Source organism: Tupaia chinensis, unplaced genomic scaffold (assembly GCF_000334495.1).
Source record: "Tupaia chinensis unplaced genomic scaffold, TupChi_1.0 Scaffold000278_1, whole genome shotgun sequence".
Lineage (NCBI taxonomy): Eukaryota > Metazoa > Chordata > Mammalia > Scandentia > Tupaiidae > Tupaia > Tupaia belangeri.
This window is the reverse complement of record NW_006159761.1, coordinates 590596-606104: the sequence shown is the minus strand read 5'-3', so window position 1 is coordinate 606104 and position 15509 is coordinate 590596.

Sequence of the window (15509 nt, the reverse complement as noted above, 5' to 3'; positions counted from 1 at the left end):
TACCCTTTCCGCAGAATTCATTGCTTTAATTCAGAAGAATTTTTCTTTTTTTTTTCCTTCTTTTTTAGAATTGACTGGCCCAACTGTAAGACACATTCCAAGCTTAAATCGTTTGCTTTCCTTCTTAGTTTTCCTTTCTCTGTACCATTCTCTGGGATTTTGCTTTATTTTTCAAATTAAAAATCATTCTGTAAAGGTAACACAAATTCTTGGTTTAAACATTTTTTTAAAAATTGGGACTGGCAGATGTCATAATGGTTATGTCGCTGTACTCCCTTGTAGTCCACCACGGTTGGAGTCCTGGACCTGCCAGCTAAAACTCCTGGGGTGGGGGATTGGGACCAGCAGATGGCTTAATGGTTACATCGCTGGACTCCCACGTAGTAGACCACGGTTCAAGTCCCGGACCCTGATGCTTTAAGGTCACTCTGGGCATGTGTGCGTGCCCAAAATCCTGAGAGGAGAAGGGACTGAGGTGTGGCCATCTTGCTTTCTGTCTCTCCAGTGAGGGGACATGCCTTATAGCAAAAATCTAAATAAACAAACAAACAAAACAAATCCAAACTCATGTCAGGTGATTTGTTTTCTGTCTCTCTGGCAAAAATCTATAGCAAAAATCTCTCTCTCTTTTTTTTTTAATACCAAAATATATGTAGTGGAAAGAGCATCTCCATTTGAATTCTGGCCCTCAGGCCCTCAAAGAGCATCTGGAGCCCGCACTGTGGGCTCTGCGGTCTCCAGCACCCTGTTTTGCACCCCTGTGTTTTCAGCACACTCAGTGTTTCTTAGAGTGTTGCGATCAGGGTGTGCAGATTCCCTTCACACTTTTAGTTAGCTTGGCATTGTTGAAGCTCCCTGAAACACACTCTAGTTTACCCCACCCCAGGACAGAGGCTAGACAGTGACCTCGGTCAGCTGCCCCGGGTTGGAGCTGCGCACCTGCGCTCCCTGTCCCCGGGGAGGGAGGGCCGGTCAGGGGAAAGCAGACGGGCTGTGGGCTGGGGCGTCTGCCTGCGGGAGCTCCCGCCTGGCTCTCCTGACCCTGGGTCTCCGGGAGCCCGCTCTGCTGGCCCTGAGAGCCTTGGCCGGACTGGGAGCCTCAGGTACCCGGCGCTCTGCAGCTCGAGGCGCGGGAAGCGGAGCAAGCCCAGCCTCACAGCCCTCTGCCCTGTCCGAAGCCCCGGTGCGGGCAAAGGCCGGGCCTGCTCGCGGGGAAGGGCCGGGCTCAGGGACCCAGACAGAGAGCCTGGCGGAGGGGAGGGAGCGGCCACCTGCAGGGAGACCCTTTCCCTGCAGCCCTCTGCCGCATGTCCCAGGTGGAAGTGGGTCCTTCTCCTGGCAGCTGACCCCTCCTGTGGTCATAACACCAGACACCTCGGACACCACCGGGCGGCCTCCCTGGGGAGGTGGCGAAGCCCCACCTGTGCTGTTTTCCAGAGGACCTCTTAGGGGACAGGGCTCGCTCAGGGCGCTGCTGAGTCGGCCCTGACCTCTGAGCGCCTTCTCAGCAGGGAGAAGGGAAAGAATGGGATGGTGGGAGGAGGCACATGAGGGTCGGAGGGACCTTGCTGACACGCACATACAGTCACACACATTCATGTGCACACTCACAAACTTGCACCCACACCACCTCACACGCACGCACACACACACCCACACCTTGTATGCACGCACACTCACTTGCACACACGCACACAGACATGCACGCACACACACACCTATATGCACACACACAGCACACTCACACATTCAGGCAAGCACACATATGCAGCACAACTCATTCATACCCTCCCACACACACACTCACTTGGCTACCCGGAAATGGGCCTGGCAGAGTGGCTCTGCCTTTGTCGGGTGAGTCTTCTTTGGCTTCAGCATCCGTGGGCGCCCTGCACACAGTAGGTGCTCTGTAGCTGTTTGCCTAGAGCTAAGAACCACAGATTGGCCCCTAGCCGGAGAGGGAAACATTTATTTGGGGAAATTCCAAGTACTTAAGGGAGTCATTTGGAGCAAACAGAATTCCTGTAGCCCAAAGCGCAGCCGTGTCAGGATGGTGAGGGGGCTTGTCTGGACTATTGTGTGTGGGAGCGTGGGTGGTCCAGGGGGTGGTAATTAGTGACAGGGGGACCTCGAAAATATAAAGGCTCCACAAGTATCATAAAAATAAAACTGGGAACAGCACGCCCAGACCTCCAGCCATGCAGTGACCAAACCCTACCTTGGCAGAGCTGAAAAATATTGTGGAGATGGAGTCAGGAGTTAGGAGGCCATGTTTTTGGGCCCTATGGGCTTCACTTTTTTTCTTTTTCCTTTTTAAAGAACTTCTGGGTGTGCTTTTGGCAAAGCAAATGGCTACAGCAGACTGTAGAATTCCAGAGCACTTCCAAGCTCTTTCTAGAGTCTTCTACATGCATACTTTAAAATTTTTGGTTCTTTTTTACTTTCCTGGAATGTGTCTCTGGGTCTCTCTTCGGACAAAGGGTATGACTCTCCTCTGCCTCTGCCCTTAGCTCCCCCTTCTCTTGGAAATTGTGTCTGAGCCGCACTCGCAGCCGGACCATCCTCCTGGTTCCTCTGGCCTGGAGCAGGTCCAAAGGAGCAGATGCTAATACCCTGTCCAAGCAGGCAAAAGAACAGTTTATCATTCCACGGATTTCATGGTCTATCATTTTCTGCAGCCCCCCACCCCCAGCCCTCTGCCCCTGGCACAAATGCTCATTGGAATTTATGCTGTGGAAGCAAAGGGAAGCAGGGCAAGAGGAAGGCTCAGGCCAAGGTGGTGGCGCAGCAGCCACACGACTAGACCCATGTGGGACAGGCCCTGGTTCTTGTCCCAGGACCCGAATGAGCATACAGGTGTGCACGTTTGCCTGTGGTCCAACTGGGCCGAGGCTGGGGAGGGATCGTGGCATGAAGACCCTGTTAGAGATGGCCAGCTCTGTCTATCTGACTCACATGGAAGAAATAAGTAAATAAACCTAAACAAGTTTTATGGCAATGCAGGGAAATCCTCTGTCTTACATACCACAGGTGTGGGTACCTGACAAGTTGGGGTTGTTCTGTGGCTTCTCACGTGGATCTGTGGCTACAAGCACCCCAGTGTTTGATTTGGATGGTTTTAAAGGAAAGAGATAGCAATTTACAAGTACTGGCAACACATCCTAACCCTGCAGCTACTTGGGGCTCTAGGTGGTAAGTCTTGATAAAGAAAGTTTCTTAGATGCTGGTTTGGACATGGAGGGGTGTCGTAAACGACTTTCCTGAAAGCACACTGATAACAGCCTTGAACACAACATCCTGTTCCCTTCCGTGTCTTTGTGAGGTTTACCTAGCCCTTCCCCAACTAATCAGCCTAATTCCTGGTTCCATGCGACCCCCTCTCGTAATTGCTGCACACATCTGCATGTATTTATGGTGATTTCATGTATTTTATTTATGTATTTTGTTTCCTTTTCATTAGACCTCGGTCTCCTTGAGGATAGGAGTCAGCGTATTCTTTATTCTACATCCTCAAGTGCCTGGGTTTCTTTGTGAGCCCTCTCTGCCATCGGTAAGCCAAGTACTCCTTCCCCTCTTTACGCTAGATTAGCGTGTTTTACCAAATCCTTCTTCCAGCCCTGACGCAGTGCATGCTGCAGAAATGCTGATGTCAGCTGTGGGATGATGCAATTAGGGGAAATAAAAACTTCTAAAATTACATAATACACCTCAAAGCCAAGACTAAATTACCTATGGATTTTACATGACTTTGGAGGTAGCCAGATGGCATTTAAATTTGAGGTATAAATTTCCACCCATAAGCAATTACCTATCTTTTAATCAAACATGAAATTTCTACATAGTCCCTAAATATTTAAAGTGTGCTTCTCTTGAGGCGCTCTCCTCAATTCTCTGGGCCCCTGGGCATTAGCACGTCCCGGATGCTGAGTCTGGGCCCAGCGTCCAGGGCAGCACACAGAGACAAGCAGCAGAATACGTTCGACCCATCCCTAAAGAAGGCCCCCCATCCGCTGGGAGCTCTAACCCTGACGACTGGCTCTGAGTCGCATCCTTGGATGGTGCAAGTGGCCGCCACCATGCCCAAGTCAGCCCTGTCCCTCGACCTTGAACTGGCTTGCAGACTGGTTCACGCTCCTTTGCTCCCATGGTGGTATTTGGCTCTGCAGGTCCTAAATACACTGTGAAAGGCGTTTCCCAGCTTCTCTGTGCCCTGGGCCGTATGTGGAGCCCGGGCGCCCAGCTTGCTCTTCCCTCTCCGCGTTAATACCAACCCATCTTGTGCTTAGTGCTCTCAAGAGCCTCCCTTCATTCAGCCGTGTCTGCGGCAAGAACTACTGAATGAACTAGAATGAGTTCCCTATTCACTGACAATGATATGTTTTGGAAATACATGCCTTTTTACCTCTTGAAATATGAAATCTTCATCTTAGTGCTCCAAATGCATTCATCCATCCGTCTGCCTGGGGAAGAGTGTAATTTGTTTCATAAGGAATTCAGCAAGGAAGATAGGAAACAGCTTGTGACATAGAAAATAGATTCTAAACAAAACAACAGGCTTGAGCGTTGGCCAGGCATTGTTGGAAAGTGTTTCCCAAATACCTTCACGCTCTCGGTAATGGCTTTTCTTCGGACGGATCTCTAGGCCAGCTCTGGGCAGCAGAAGCGACAGAGGAGGGTCAGGAGGCGGAGCAGACAGGGAGAGAGTGAAGCAGGGGTGTCAGCAGGTGCCTCTCTCCCCACTTAATGCTGGGTAAACAGGAAACTCCAGGAAGCAGGTTGGGACTGAGGAGGAGGCCACCTACAGGCTGCCTGGAACCAGGCTGGGCCATGGTCACATGAGCCGGATTACACTGTGAGCTCAGGCACGGGGAGTTGTGAGGGCCATCCTGTCCTGCATGTGGGCAGAGTCCAATCAGGGTGTCACCGGATCGGAGGGGTGAATGGTTCTGTAGCAGGGCTTGTACGACAGACCTTCAAACCAGGAAACCCGGGCCGAATGACAGCCACGGCCACGGCCACGGCCACGCTGGTTTCTGGAGGTTACTGAGACCTACAGGAGCTGTGGGGAGGCAGGCAGCCAGGGCCACTGCCGAGCCCTGCCAAGCCCTGACCTCGGACCTCCACCCTTGGGTGCCAGTGGGGCAGGCAGCACCCACGGTGACTAGGGTGGTGCCAGAGACAGAGGGAGGGACCCTGAGGGAGAAGCGGGTCCTCAGGAGCTCTGCGTAATGTCTCTTTACCCCTCATTCATTTGCACATCACTGACCCTGGGAAGGTGAGAGAAGGGAAGGCTCCGAAGAATTGGGACTTCTTTTTTGAAATTTTGTTTTTTTAAAAGTTTTTGCCATAGGGCATGTATGCTCTCTGGTGAAGAAAAGTGAGAAATCATCCCCCAGGGGAGATGGCTGTGCCGCAATCCCTTCTCTTCCCGTTCTCCCCCTGGGATTTTGGGCATGGACGCACATGCCCCCAGGGTAATTTTTAAGCCACCATGTCTAGGTCTCAAACCACGGTCACCTAGGTGGGAGTCCAGTGTCTTAATCACTGTGCCACCTGCTGGCCCCACGATTGGGAATTTTTAACAAAAATATGTTAAATGATTCTTCCCCTCCTTCTTCTTTTTAAAAAAATTGCCAGAGGGTAGGTGTGTTTGGAGACAGTCAGAAAGAGAGTGAGAAACAGGAGGAGAAAGGAAGAGGGAGAGATTGTCCCCTGTGAGGTGTGGTCACACAGCAATCCTTTCTCCGTTTCTCCATCCCATTGGAATTTAGGGCACACGTGCCTTGCATGGTTTTCAAGTTGCCAGGACCAGGATTTGAACCAGTGAGATCCTGTCCCCTTAACCACTAGGCTACGAGGCTGGCCCTGTTAAATGCTTTTTTAAAAGTAGACTGTGTGTTTGATCAACCTTAATTTTAAGTTCAGCTAGAGTTTTAGTACATTTTTCTTACCTACTTTTTGAGGAGCCAGTTATTTATGGATGAAATACAAAACCTTACATTTGTCTGTTCTTTCCATTTGCACTGTATGAATTACATTTTGTGACTCCTCATAAGTATTCATCTTTCTCAGGATATGAATATTTTACAAGGAGATTCTTAAGGGGTCCAACTTTGCTCACTGAATCACTCAGTTTTAAATGTTAGAATAGGAGTTGGACAACTGCAGTCTCAAGGCCACATCCAGCCCATTGTTTGTTTTGTAAATAAAGTTTTATTGGAACACAGCCATGATCACTGTGTGCATGCTGTGTGTGGCTGCTTTGCGGTTATCACGGTGGAGTTGATTGGTTGCAGTAGAGACCAGACGGTATGCAAAGCCAAAGGTGTTTATTACCTGGCTTTTTAAAAAAGTACTTATTTATGTCTTCAGTGAGTGAGAGAGACAGGGAGAGCGATAGAGACAGAGACAGAGGCAGCACCCACAACAGGGTCTTGCCATCACAACCTACCCCTGCCTCAGACAGTCCCGGTCACAGACAGGCGCCTGGGGCACTCAGGGAGCTGGCCAGATGCGAACCCGGGACTTTCCGGGGAGCGTCGGTCTCACAGAGCATCGTGTCTTACCACAACCTCAGTTACCTGCTTCTCGTAGAAGTGTACCAACTCCTACTGTAGAGTGATTTCATTTTATAGAGCGTCTTGTCCAGTGCCCTGTTAGATGAGGTGACAAGGTCCTGAGAAGTTGTGACAAGTCCAAGATCACACAGGAAGTGAGAGGTGGGGCAGGATAACAGACGTGGACTGCTAGACGTGGTGAGAGGGGGTGGGGCTGCTAGGGTCGGGTTCTTCCGAGCAGTCTCATCTTACATAGTGCTCCTGGGGTGGCGTGGCTGTGAGGAACTAACTTTACCACCATAGCTACGAGGAGAATACAAAAAACAAGTGGAAACTCCCTTCAACCATGGAAATGCCCGGGTTTTATGCCAATGATAAACACTTGCCTCTAGCACACGTAAGACCTGAGTGTGGGGACATTCAAATATTCTCGTAGGATATTAGATAACTGAGGGTCGAAAGAGAGTCCCCTGTCTCAAGCTACTCAGTTTAGGGATTTGGAAAAGGCCTGGTGATTGTGGGCATTCAGGATGAAATCCCCACCGCCGGGACGGGGTCAGTAACCCTCACGTGTCCCTGAAGCTATCAGAGAAACCAGGCTTGGGCAGCCCACTCCCCAGTCTTGGAAACACTGAGGAACGGGACAGACCAGCACCATCCACTCTGCTGTCTGTTCCCCGGGAGTCCTCCCTGCCTGCCTTTCACTTCACTTCCTAACCTCACACCCGCTTTTCACCTGTGGAAGCTAGAAGCCGTCCACTGAAACAACAAAGGCTTTTCAGCCCTACCTCATCTGACCTCTCCCAGATAGTTGACTCTTTTGCTCACACCCTTTAAAATGATCTTCCTCCTCCTCCAGCCTCTCTGATGCTCTGCTCATGAAATTCTCCTGTCTCGTGCCTCTGCTCAGGCTCCTCTCGTCTGTCCTCCTCCCTCCTGTATGGATAGTTCTTTGAGCTTCCAATCTCTTCCTCTTTTCCCCTCCCTGTGCGCATTCACCTGGGAAATCTCGTTTATAGTCATGTATCCAGTGACTCACTGGTGGGGTTGTCTCCCAAATCGGTTTCCAGACCCCCTGGTCTTCTGAACTAAGTCATCTATTGGCATTCATCCACAGATCACCTCCGCTCAATGTGCCATAGATGTCTCAAACTCAGAAAGGCTAAACTGAAGCTAAAGTTTTCCTCTAACCCCGCCACCTTCTCTGCTATTGTGAACTTTCACCCATCTCTCTGCCAGACTCTGCAGCCCACCCCGGATCCCCAAGGACTGAGTTCATAAAGACCCAGAGCTCAGACCCGCTCAGGCTAACCTCTCTCCTGGCCCTACTGGCTCCATTTTCTGTTCTTTGTTCCTTTGGAAGTTCAGTGAGCATCTGCTCACCTTCCGGGGGCAGTGCTCTGCGGTCACCCACCAGGCCCTGGACCCTGGAAAAGGAAGGTAGGATCTGCCTCATCTTCACCCACTGGCAGACCCTGAAATTCATTATCCCCACAGAGAAACTTCGGGGTGGCAACCTGCTCCCTTTGGGTAAGACAGCCGCTGACTGCAGTTGGTCGTGGAATCTCCCAGTTCTCCCTATCTGGGATTATCTTACTAGCCTGCTTTAGTAACTATGGGCCAAGTGAGTGGTCATTCTTGGAGCAAGTTTGTCCAAGTGCTAACGAAAAATTTTCTTGCAAAACAATGCAATGATTAGAGCAGGGGAGGTCTTGTTCTGAACAGAGAATAGACGCTATTCAGCCTTTACAATGCTGAGAAGAGGTGGCCTAGCAGGGTAAGGGGCATCGGCCCTGTAGTTAGCGCCTCAGTGAGTTCTGGCTCAACTACTTCCTGGCTTGTGAATCTGGGCATCTTTCTCAGCCTCTCAGGGCCTGTTTCCTCATCTGCAAGATGGAGCTGGTAGTAGTAGACCTCCAGACAGGCGTGTGCTGAGGGGCGCCTGTGTGTGAATGTGTGCGTGTGTGTATGAGTGTGCACATGTACTTGTCTGGGTATACCCGGATACATACGCTACTCAGCGCAGTGGCCAGTGTTTGATAATGATGACCTATTGCTATTTTTAGCTTGCTAGGTGACGAAGGGAAAAACCAAGGTTCAGTAGACTTGAGAAAGACCCTGTTCAAAGAGGGTTGAGTAGTCTCCCTCTTTTACACCAATAAAACAACCGCCAAACTCTCGGCTCTCCAATTAAACTGCACACTGAATAACAAGCTGATATGTCTTGTGTTTGTCTAGCCTTTATACCAGGCAAATAACTCTTGCATACTGTTATATTAGGTAGCAGTAAAAATGAGGAAAGAAGGAACAAGCTTTTGAACATGCAATTCTTTATTTTATGTGCAAATTCTTTGATGAACGGCTCCTAAAATAGTTTGAGCAAGCAATTACAGAAACTTCAAACAGCAGGGAGCCCTGTTAACATGAACTGCTGTGCACCTTACTAAATGTGATCTCAGTGAAATTTGCCTCTCATAACACCAAATCCCAAGAGGTAGGATGTTTATTTATTATTGCCCTCATTTTATATAATCGAAAATAATAAAAAGTAATGCAAGTTCTATGTTTTCTGACTTTCCTGTATTATGCTCATTCCCTTCTTGTTTTTTTTTTTTTTTTTTTAAATTTTTGGAGAGGTTTTTGCTATAGGGTGTGTGCACTCACCAGAAAGACAGAGGGAGACAGAGAGACAGAAAGCAAGAAATCACCCCCCATGGGGCATGGCCACACCACAATCCCTTCTCCTCCATTTTCCTCTCGGGATCTTGGGCATGCACGCACACGTGCCCAGCGTGAGTTTAAGTCACCAGGTCCAGGACTCGAACTGCGCCCAACTACATGGGAGTCCAGTGACATAGCCATTACGCTAACTGCTGGTCCCATTTTTAATTTTATTTTTCATGACTGGTGTATAAAAAAGATGTCAGGCTTTGCCGCAGCAGTTCGGACCTGAGACTGTCTAGAGACCCTTGATTCTTTATGAGCCACCGAGCTCCGTTGTTACTGATGCTGACCAGGGATCCCAGCGGCACAGAAGAAACTGAGGAGAGTCAAGGGAAGAGCCAAGAGAAATATTGAACGAAGGAAGTCACTTCTTGCACGTCCGCCTGCTGTTCCCTACATGACCTTCGCTGGCTGGAGTTACTGTGTTCATCTGCTTCTCTCCACCCCGAGCACCCCCAGCTACTCTGCTCCACGCTGCCATGATGTCCTACCTGGATGCTCTATCTTCCTAGCTTATCTCACGGCTGCCCTGATACATTTCTTTTTTTTTTTTTTTTGTCTTTTTTGGAGAGGTTTTCACTATAGGGCACATGCACTCACCAGAAAGGCAAGAGAGACAGAGAGACAGAAAGCGAGAAATCACCCCCCAGAGGGGATGGCCATGTTGCAATCCCTTCTCCTCCATTCTCTTCTCGGGATCTTGGGCACGCATGCACATGCGCCCGGTGTGAGTTTAAGCCACCGGATATGGGACTCGAACTGCGGTCGACTATGTGGGAGTCCAGCAACATAGTTATTATGCTAACTGCTGGTCCCACTTTGTTTCTAATCTGTTCTCCAATTTGTTGCCCACTCCTCTTTAATTAAAGCCCTTCAATGGACTTGCAGTGGTGTTGACTTAAACCCAAATCCCTTAAGCAGGGCTGGCTGCACTTGCTGAGGCAGCAATTGCGAGCTATTCAGTAATGCCCACTCCTCTTGCTCCTTACACTTTCCAGACTCTTTATTGTCAGCATGGTCATGTGACTGGGCTTAGCTAAGGGAATGCAAGCAAACGTGATTTTGTGCCCCTTCCAGGCCTGGCCCACGAAAGCCTCTGGCGTGCATTACTCGTGATCCTGCAGGTGACTGGGTGGCCACCCTCATGCCAATGTTGAATGACATATGTTTGGGGTGACAGAGTGGGATCAGCTGACTGTGGGTCTCCAGGATCTTCCTCCACCACCCTGACCTGTCTTTGGCTTGGAATGTTACGTGAGAGGGAAGTAAATATTCAGTGTTTGAGCCACTGTGGGGTCTACTTGTGGTGGCAGATGAGTCTACTTAACGAACTGGTGCCTCGCCATGTCTTCACTCCTCTACCCATGACGTCGCCTTTTCCATCAGGCAAAGGCCTTCAGCTAACACGCTCGCCTGCCCTGTCCCCTGGGGTGTCCACACGTGCTGTCCACCTTTCCGTGAACACTTTCTGTGCCGTCCTTCAGATCTCAGCCAGGGCATCACCACCTCAGGAAAGCCCTCTGCATGCCCCTCTGTCCACATGTCTCTCCTTCACAGATCTGGCACTGGTCGCATCTTTTCATGTGTTTTGTGCTTATTTAATTACTTTATGTTCATTTGCCAGAGTGTGAATTCCATGAGGATAGGGCAGTGCCCATTTTTGTTCATTTACCAGCCTCACAGTGCCTTGACATAAAGACAGCAAATTTTGTTGAATGAACAAATCCGATTACCATTTATACCATTAAGAAAAAGAATTACATTTTTTTTTTTTTGGAGAGGTTTTTTTCGCTATAGGGCGCATGCGCTTGCCAGACAGACAGAGACATAGAGACAGAAAGCGAGAAATCAGCCCCCAGGGAGGATGGTCACACCACAATCCCTTCTCCTCCATTCTCCTCTCGGGATCTTGGGTACACACGCACACGCGCCTGGCGTGAGTTTTAAGCCACTGAGTCCAGGACGCGAACCATGGTCGACTACGTGGGAGTCCAGCGACATAGCCATCATGCTAACTGCTGGTTCCCAAGAATTTAAAATATTTTTAAGTACAATTTTATAGCTGTAACTTATGGTGCAATATTTTCTTTTTCATTAACGTAAAATGTCATCTTGGCGCTTTTTTTTTTCTTTTTTCTTGGAGAGGTTTTCGCTATAGGGCACGTGCGCTCGCCAGACAGACAGAGAGAGACAGAGAGACAGAAAGCGAGAAATCACCCCCCAGGGGGGATGGCCACACCACAATCCCTTCTCCTCCGTTCTCCTCTTGGGATCTTGGGCATGCACGCACACGCGCCTGGTGTGAGTTTAAGCCACTGCGTCTGGGACGCGAACCACGATAGACTACGTGGGAATCCAGTGACATAACCATTACGCTAACTGCTAGTCTCACCTTGGCACTTGTCTTTTACGTACATTTAGTCATCACTGACACACTCTAAAATCATGATCTTGGGAGGACACTGTGCCCAGAAGGTCACTGTGCCAGCCTGAACCAGTCTGGGTTGTGTTCAGCATTATGCTTGCTTCGTTCACTGATAAACAAAGATAGTTTCTGGATTGTTTCTTACCGAAGAGCCTCCTGGTTGGAAACAAACAAACAAACAAAACTTGAAAATAAACATAAAGGCGCTCTTCAAAAAGTTTATGGGAAATAGGTATCATGAAAAAAGATAAACATTAGGTTGTCGGAAGTGTCACGGTGTATTTGTATTTTTCTACACAAAAATGTGTCATGACTTTTCTGATGACCCAATAGATTAAAAACATTTTTTGCACCAAAAGAAACATACACTTTAATTCCACTTTTTTCTCGAACTTTTTGGAGTCCCCTCATATATAAAGAATACATTATATGAATTATATTCTGGAATTTAATTTAGTAGATGAAGTTAGAAAGAGCATGCACTTTCGATGAGCTAGACCTGGGGACCGGATACCTGGTTGGGGTTGTCAGATATGTCCCATCCAATATTTCAGACATAGGTATTCTAAGTAATTTTTTATTGCTTATATGGAATTAAAATTTATGTAGGTAGCCTACATTTTTACTTGCTAAATCTGCCAGCCCTGTTTCTGGTTCTGCCATGTACCAGATTCTTCACCTATCTGAGGTGAAGAATCCTTGGGAGCATTAGAGAAGATACATTATTTGAAATGCTTAGCAAAGTGTCAGGTACTCTGTGTCGACTCTTGGTGTTCTGAAAATACTTGTTTTTCAGGGTTCACGGGTGAGGTCACGCAGCTTCTGTCTTTCTGCACCTGGCTTATCTCACTTAACTTGAAGACAGAGTCAGACGTATACAAGGAGACGGGAAACATGGCAGAGGCAGCCGAGCTGGGCAGATGGGGAAGGGAGGCCCCGGGCAGAGGTGCAGGGTTTCAGGTAAGCAGAGTGCGGTTTAGCGACCTGCCACACAGCGCGCTGACTGTAGTTAGCAACGAGGGACTATGTATTTTGAAACTGCAAAATTGCAAGAAGAGTAGATTTTGCGTGTTCTCACTATGAGCGCGTGATCAGCGTGTGGAGGGATGGACAACGCCAGGAGCTGGATCTGACACTCACAGCCCGTACGTGGGCCGGACCGTCACATCGTATTCCATAAATACTAGCTGTCAATCAAAAATGAAATGCAATGAGATAAAACGGATTCCAATAACCAAACAGAATAAACCATACTTTAAAGTTTGCTCTCCTTCCCATACGCCATGATGGCCACGGTTATTGCAGTAGTGGGCTCCCTCGTAGTAACCAGAGCCACTGGTTCCCGGTGTCCCGCAGTCCCAGGTGCTTTGGCAGTGTGCCAGGTACACGTACTGGTGGGCTCATCTCACCCGCTCTCCCACGAGAATCGAGCACGGGGGGTAACCGCGTGGCCCTGCTGTTCAGCCGCACTGAGCCTCCCACTCGGCGCTGGCTGCAGGTCTGCCTGCTGGCCCCGGGCTGCGGCCAGAGCCGTCCGGAAGGCGCGCTCCTCCCTGTGTAGGGGACCACTTTCCCTGAGCCCCTCTGTAGCCTGGGGGTCGACGGGGCTGCCCACCTGGTAAAGCAGCCATCCCTCCTGCACCAGAGCTGATTTTATAGAAATCTAAATACACTTTACTAGACGTACATGTTAACACTAAGGGAGGAAAGTTCCCTGTTTGCCTTTTAGTCGAGGCAGCCCTTTGGTTTTATGGGCTTGTTTTAGTAAGTAATTATCCCGGGAATGCCAAGGCCTCCTTTATTGAGCCGTAAATGCATCCCGGACACCTCGAGTCACGAGCAGGCCCTCGCCTCTGTGCCTGGCGGGCGAACACTGCTGGCTGGCTGGGAGCTGGCTTCTAGCCTCGGCAGGTTCCTCGCCTTCTCTGGAAACTGCCTGTGAAACCATTCGAGGGGGAAAGAGGATCAGATAATTGGGATCTTTAAGACGGTTATTATGAAAAATGTTCTGGAACCAATTCAAATACCAATCAGAAACCACATTGTTCAACTAAATCACTTTCAGATGCCACGTAAGATACAAAATACAATTATTTCCAGTTTAAAAATATAATGTTCCTTTAAAAAAACACTCTATTTTATTTTATTATTTAGAAAAAAAATCTGCCTTGGCTGGAATTCAGGCCCGTCACAGATGATGTACAGACAGGCTTTGTGCTGTTCCCTTTGGATCCGGGGCCCACAGACTCACTGTAATGTACTTAAAAGTTCCTTAAAATGGATGTGACGGCTGTTTGCTTTATGGATTACAGAAATACACAGAGTTCAGAGGCTCCGTGGCTACACTTTGGGCATGTATGTCATTAAAGGAATGAAAAAAATATGATGCCCAAAAGCTGTATCAAACCCCCGCTGGAACCGCTGGAAGGAATTTATGGCCCCAGGAGCCTTTATCTGACAGGCACCAGTTTGGGGAGACAGTTTGCGTCCCTGGTCTTTTCCTCCTCCTTTTTCTTTCTTTCTCTCTTGCTTTCTTTTCCTTCCTTCCTTTTTTTTTCTTTCTTTTTTCCCTCCCTCCCTTCTTTGCTTCCTTTCTTCCTTTACTTCTTGCTTCTTCCCTCCCTCCCTCGTTGCCGTCCTCCCTCCTCTCTTCTCTTCCCTTCTTTGCTGTCTCTTCCTCTTCTGTTTGCCTCTAGTTGGCCCCACAGCCTCTGGGCACTGTCTCCACCACGGGGAAAGGCAACAGAAAGCAGGCTTCTGTCAAACCTGCTCTTCCTTGCTGTGTCCTGCCTGCATCAGGAGCTACGGGGATGAGGGGACGTGAGTCCCTCTCCCAGGTAGCCTGCCACCCCTTATCTGCGCCTTCACGGCTGTGCGAGGGGCGGCCCGGGAGTGCCCCCGGGCCCAGCCGCTCTCCTGTGGCCCACCCTTCTGCAAGCCTGACTTTCAATGAAGGGCTCAGAAGCGCCTCTCCCGCCCCAGGTCTCCACACACAGACACGGAGCCTGAAGGAGCTTGCTCTGTCCAGATCCCGGTGACTGCACCTCTGTCTTGGGCACAGTGGGGGATGCGAACCACTCTTTCACTGCCTGGAGACTTGCTGGGGAGCTGACAAGGAGAAACGCAGCCTCCCAGCTGAGTCGGGGAAGCAGTAGGGTTGGGGACAGCCGGGCCCAGCTTGGCCGCCTGCAAATCATGCGTTCTGGGCACAGTGCTTTGTGCTCTGCGCTCAGTTCCCTCGACTGTTTACTCTGAAAAACTCTGACTGTTTAACCAACCCAGTGGGGGCACAGGGGGAGATAAAATTACTGCTGAGACGTCACCACCGATGCGCAGCGGCTTCTCCCGAAGTGTTTAGTAGTGAGAGAGGCATACATAATTTGTACCTCAGCCATGTGGAGCCACCGAGGACAGGGCAGTCAGTACCTAGTATGCTGCTTCCGCCTGCCAGCCTGAGAGCCTGAGGACAAGGACAGAGCCCTCGTCGGGCGCCCTGGCCTCTGTGCCTGCTTATTGAGGGCAGGGAAGGGTGTAACCGGAGCGGGCATTCACAGTGAGGACAGCAGAGGAGGAGGAGGCCAGCAGTCCCAGATCCAGGCAGGGGCGGGTGAGGAGGGTGGGCTGCTGTGACTGCCATGAGGCCGAGCAGAGGCCCCAGGGTGCCCCTGCCACTGGTCTGTGGGTGAAGACAGCACAGTTGCTCTATTGTCACTTCAGCTTGCAACCTTTTAAAAAAATGCACACAAATAAGCTTTAATCTTGTTTTTTTTTTTTTTTTTTTTTTTTTTTTTAGTGTTTTGTTT